This window comes from Triticum aestivum, chromosome 6B (genome assembly GCF_018294505.1).
Source record: "Triticum aestivum cultivar Chinese Spring chromosome 6B, IWGSC CS RefSeq v2.1, whole genome shotgun sequence".
NCBI lineage: Eukaryota > Viridiplantae > Streptophyta > Magnoliopsida > Poales > Poaceae > Triticum > Triticum aestivum.
Genome location: NC_057810.1, coordinates 54,160,876 through 54,167,253, shown reverse-complemented (window position 1 = coordinate 54,167,253; position 6,378 = coordinate 54,160,876). Strand labels below are relative to the sequence as shown.

General features: G+C 44.4%; 1 pseudogene; it reads left to right on the top strand.

Moving 5' to 3' along the window:
* The first annotated feature begins 419 nt into the window (after nucleotides 1-419).
* On the top strand, nucleotides 420-4,513 carry LOC123133435 (putative disease resistance protein RGA4; annotated as a pseudogene).
* The last annotated feature ends 1,865 nt before the right edge of the window (nucleotides 4,514-6,378 follow it).

The window sequence follows — 6,378 nt, the reverse complement described above, 5'->3', positions numbered from 1 at the left end:
ATGATTAAAATCCATCGGCATTAGGCGCATCCATGATGTTCACTTAATAACTATACGGAGTAGTTATCAAGTAATGCACTCTATTGAAAGTTTCTTGTCACTATTATTAATGTATGACGTGCTTGCGCGGAACTTGTTGTTTGGCATAAACAAGTACAATACGTGCTTCCACAGAAATTAATGATCTGGGTGAACGATTCCAAAGTCAAACACAACTCTCTAAAGGTATCTCCACGTCAAAGCAATCGATTTTGATTGCTCCAGCTCCATGTCCCACCGAAAATAATATGATCTACTAGCATTTTAATACTATATCATTTTATAAAATCGTTGCTTAAAGTCAATGGAGGCTTATATTGTGGAATCAAGGACTACAAGTCGCCTGCACAGATCTTTCTTTGGTTGTGTTAGTCCTGACTCCTGACTCCTCCTTGTCCTTTCTGTTTCCTGTCGAGAGAGCGAGATCCAATCCTCCTGTCCACAGCAATGGCAGCTACTGCTGCACTGGTCTTTGCAGGGAAATCGGTTGCAACACCGGCCATCTCATTCATCGTGAACAAGGCATTCGGCTATCTCAGTAAGAGGTACCAGCCTAAAGATCTAGAGCGGCTCAAGAATAGTCTGCCACCGAAGCTCAAGAAGATCCAAGCAGTGTATGATGCTGTTGATCGTCAGGAAATCAGCGAGCAAAGCGATGCACTGGATAGGTCGAGGGGGCTGAGGATGTACTTGATGAGATGGACTACTGCAAGCTTGAAGAAGAGGCAGAAGCCCACAACCTAGAACAGGTGCGTAATCCAATCACAAGGTTTTACAAAGAAAAGATTGTTGGCAAGTTTGCAAGGATGATTTCTGAGGGTAGGATGGCAAAGAAGCTGAGGGAGGCCATAGAGAAGTTAGACAGTGTTGCTCAAGATGTGGGCAATTTCCTTCAGCTTTTATGCCGTGTTGATAATCTTGTCTTGCAAGATCATGCTGAAAGCAGTGAACAGCAGACTAGCTCCACTTTGGTGCCTATTGAGATCTTTGGCCGTGACAGTGAGAAGAACCAGGTTATGAGGTGGTTGACTCATAATGTATATGATGATCCAGATACAGTTACTCGAGTCCCGATTTTTGCAATAATCGGAATTGGAGGTATAGGAAAGACAACCCTTGCTCAGATTGTCTGCGAAGAGTTGAAAGATTCAGCACACTTTGACTGTATTCTGTGGGTACATGTTTCTGATAATGTTTTCAGTTCAACAAGGATAATGAAAAAGATCTTGGAGGCAGTTACAAAAGAGAAGCCTAATGCTGATACTTTGGAAGCATTGCAACAGATTCTCAGGGACAAACTTGGCCTTAAGAAAGTTCTACTTATTTTGGATGATGTTTGGGAAGATAGCAAAACAAGTGAATGGGAAACATTAATGGCTCCTTTGCGGAGTATGCAGAGAGGAAGCAAGATCCTGCTGACAACCCGAATGAGATCTGTGGCAGATATGGTTGCAGGTGTGATGAGAAGTAGAAATGATTATTTGCACTTAGATGGATTAAATGAAGATGAAAATTTTATGCTCTTCAAGAAGTATGCATTTGATGGTTTGGATTTGGAAGATTATGCACACCTCTTGCCAATTGCTGAAGAAATAGCAGAAAAGTTTCATGGCTGTCCTTTGGTGACAAAGATTGCAGGTGGCCATCTACAAAGCAATGTAAGTGATCAGCATTGGAAGGACCTGCACAGACAATTAGAACATTTAGAAGGAAGCACTGATGCTATCGTCACAACTGTTCTTCGATCGAGCTACCATCATCTACCTGAGCACTTACAGCTTTGTTTTAGATACTGTAGCATATTTCCAAAAGATCACAAGTTTAAGGAAGACATTGTGAAAATGTGGATGGGTTCAGGACTGATCCTACAAACTGAAGGTGGTTCCGAAAGGCCAGAAGACATGGGAGGAAGATACTTTGTGCAGTTGGCAAGAAAGTCATTCTTTACTTTTGTGCCAACAGTTGATCCTTACCAGAAATACTACACGGAGTATTATGTCATTCATGATTTACTGCATGAATTGGCACGTAATGTTTCTATCGGTGAATGCCTAAGACTTGAATCCGGTGGTTTTCTGCATCACAAGTGTACAGTTAGACACTTATGGATAGCAAACTTCAGCAAGTTATCATGTGAGGAGATCAAGGCCATTTCCTGCTTTAAGAGTTTGTGTACACTCGTCATGGAAGACTCTTATCATGTCAGTGCTGGTCATGAAGATGCACTGCAGGAAGTCATAAAAACTGTCAAGTGCTTGCGGTTATTGAGCTTAAAAGGGATAACCAAGTTCTATTTCCCAAATGAAGTTGCTAATAAGCACCTTCGTTATATCTCTGTCTCTAGGATGGAGGAAATACATGGACTTTCTAAGCTCTATCATTTACAAGTACTTACTGCAGCGAAAAGAATAGGTACAACATCAGAACAAGTGGAGAATATGGAAAACATGTTTCATCTGCGGTATGTGTCCTATGGTAGTAATGGATATGGTGAGTTTCCTGTTGGCAGATTAACTTCACTGCAAGAGTTGTATAACTTCAAAATTCAGTCAGTGGAAGGTCACCGAATAAGTTCATTAAAGAATTTAACAAGCCTTTGCAAGCTACAAATGTGCAACCTTGAGAATGTTGGGGGTCATGAAGAGGTTATCCAGGCAAAGCTAAATGATAAATCCTATCTTAGGTCACTGTCACTTAACTGGTCTGAAACTAATGATGATCTAAAGGAAGACAACCTAGTTCTTGATAAACTTGAGCCACATGCTTGTCTTGAAAATCTGGAAATTACAGGATATAGTGGTGTCCGATTCCCATCTTGGATAAACCATCACCCTCTGGTCAATATGGTGTCACTTGAGCTGAGATGGTGCAAAAACTGGGTGCACCTCCCGTCTCTTGGAAATCTGCAGTTACTCAAGCACCTCGAGTTGCAAAACCTTAGTGGATTGGAACGGATTGGGCCATCATCTGGTGACTCCTTCCCTCAAAATCTGAAAACCCTAGTGGTGGAAGGATGTCAAGAGTTGAGGAATCTACCACTTCTACCTCTGACTTTGATGCAGTTGGAAATAAATAATGTTGGATTGGAAATCCTCCCAAGAATAGGGGCCCACCATGATAATGTAGATTCTCAGACCACAGCACCCAAGCTAGTATCAGTCATCATAAGCAATTGTTCAAATTTGACTACGTTGTCAGAGAGCTTTCTACTGCAGGAACACTATATCTGCACTCTTCGGATCCTAAAGATTGTTGCCTGTGCACAGTTAAAACATGCTCCTTTATCATTTGGGAGCATGAATGATCTTACAGAATTTTGTATTGGGAGCTGTTACTCATTGAGAATGATGGAGAATGTTGATGGTGGACTACTCCCTTGCACGCTTAAGGAACTGTCTATGATGCAGTGCGGTGACCTCCAACTTCCTCTGCTCGATTCACTGGTTGGTCTGACTAATCTTAAATCATTAAGTTTGTGCAACTGCTCCAGGGTGAAGTCTCTTCCATCATCAGAGGTGTTCCAGAGTCTCACGGCACTTCGAGAAATGGTTGTAAAAGACTGTATTTTCTTGTCATCCTTGGGTGGGCTTGGAGCTCTTTCATATCTCAGTTGGCTAGAAATTACAGACTGTGAGCAGCTTCATCTGGCTGCAGAAACAGGTGAAATGGATGGAGATTCATCGTTCGAGGTCTCCCTGAAGGTCTACTCACTCTGGATCCATACCCCTTGCATGTTAGAAAATGAGCCACTGAGTAGATTGTGTAACACAAAAAACTTGATCATCTCTGTTGGCTGTGGCACAATATCTCAGCAATGGATGAGACAAAATAGAAGGTCCCTTGAGTCCCTGGAGATACTGAAGGTGGGGATGATTATGTTAATGCTAGAAGAGTTTTGCTCTCTCAAGAGACTGGAGTTTGATGTAGTTCCCTGTCACCTCCCGTTTCCCTATCTGCCCTCTTCGCTGGAGTCTTTCATTATCAAAAAATGTGATCCAGAGGTGGCGGAAAGCTGGAAAAAGGAAGGAAGCTATGAATGGAACAACATTTCCTGCATTGGTCATGTGAGAATAGGTATACCCCGCTTCTCATCAGCCATCTTGTTTCTTAGTCACTTCTTCCATCTCATCATCTCCTGCAATCTAGTTGTCAGACCGAGAGATGTTATTCCTATCTTACGTACTGTTTCCATGAATTAACCAGAATTATCTCCGTCAGTTTGTGATCTGGGCATTGGTTTAACTACTATATGTGTTAATTTTGCAGGAGACACGAACTACTATTTGGGTCAGGAGAGACCTGTCACAAATTTGGTAAACACGGCTACCCATTTTGATAGCTGTGGTCCTTTACGAGGAAAGAGAACTAAAAGGTACCCCACCGTTTCTTTACAGTCAACGGAGTACACGACATTTCTTGCTTCTATGTTATAAAGCTACGGAGATGTGCTGTGCTTACAGGTGAAGTCCAAGCTGTTATCTCTACTGCCTGAAGATTCAGGAAAGAAGTCACGGAAAGCGACGTCCTCTCATTTTCGCGCTGCAAGTGACTCTGGAGGGAGAAGAAGTAACCATGTGCTCTGTTATGCTCTGTTCGCAAATGCTCTGTTCCACTGTTGGCCCCTCCCGTCTCATCTCACGCTAGCCGCCAGCCGGCGACAAGGATGGTGTGGGTCCCATACTCCAACAACTGTACAGATGTAGTTAGGATCTAGTACTTTCTAGTAAGATTTCTTTTCCCGTGTTGTTTTGGGGTCGACCCCATTGTAGAACTAGCTGACTATGCCATCTGACCGCCGTCTCTTGTAACAACCTAGCGAGCCTCTAGGATTTTGTCCATATTGAAAGTTATTTGTGTGCTATATATCGCTATAGATATCATCAAACATTTGTTGGATATGAGATTTATACAATTGTATAACAGCATATAAGATTGGACAGAAAACGCGAAAAGCTTTGTAGACACACACACACAAATAAACAAACTCTAGGTCGGAATCTAGGATTTCATGGCATAATTCGACTTCACCTTGATTAGGAAGTAGGGGTCGCCAAAATAGAAAACTGAGAAGCCTTGTGCACATAAACGCAAACACCTGGTGGTCACGAATTTTAGACTGCAATGTATAGCTAGCTTGATTAATGTTGGACCAGAAGGCACGGATCAACACGAAAATTGGCTCCACTATCAGAATCTCTCCACGTTAGGTTGGAATCTATGATTTCCTGGCATTATTCGATTTCTCCTTGATTGGGAAGTACGGAATAGAAAAATGAGAAGCCTTGTGCGCATAAACGCAAACACCTGGTGGTCACGGATTTTAGACTGCAATGCATTGCTTGATTAATGTTGGATCAGAACTTCGGAAGGCACAGATCAACAAGAAAATTGACTCCACTATCAGAATCACTCTACGTTACCTGATTTCCAGCATTGTGAAGTTGAATGTCTCCAGTGCGTGACCCAAATTCCAGTAACGCTCCGGCACCAGGGCCAACATTCCCGCCTTTGTCCTCCATGCCATGGTGCGGACTGCAGAGGGAGAGGCGGCTGGAAGGGCCGGGATTAGGGCTTCGGCGGATGGGAGTGATGCAGCGGTGGATTCAGGAAATGCAAGCGACGAAAAGGGAGAGAATAGTCGACATGTTCTTGCCAGGTAACTCCACATGGATCCCTGTGAAGCGCGCGCGCGGCAAATCCAAATTTTTTAGAGCATCTCCAGCAGGCGCCGAACGCGCCGCGCGCTAAAAACTGATTGGCGCGCGCCCAACGCCTGATTTAACGCGGCGCGCGGCGTTTGCTCCAGCAGCCGCGCTGTAAAGCCGCGCGCGCGCAGCTCCAGCAGGCGCGGTAAAAATACAGCGCGCGAACATTTTTTTTGCATAGATAACGATGCAAGATATTTTACATAGATAGATAGATAGTTCAACATACATAGATAGATAGTTCGACATACATAGATAGATAGCCACTACTACGGCATAGATAGATAGATAGAAACTACTCCAAGTCGCTACCATCATTATCATCATCATCATCCTCGTCGGTGTCGTCCGAGGTTGAGAGCCATATGTCGTCCCAACGGTCATCGTCGGTCGTGAAGAACGACCTCCCACCTGCTGAAACTATGTCGCACTGCTCGTTCGCCAATGCCTTCCGCTGACGCCGGTCAGCCCGCTCCGCACGGTGCCTTGCCGTCCTCTCCGGCCAGTAGGCGTGCTCGTCGGCGACGTCCTCCGGGTGGCGACGGCGCCACTCCGCCATGGCTCGCTCGTCCTCCTCGGCGACGAGGAGGCGGCGCAGCCGCCGAGCATGGTCGGCACGGTCGAGGTCGGTGAT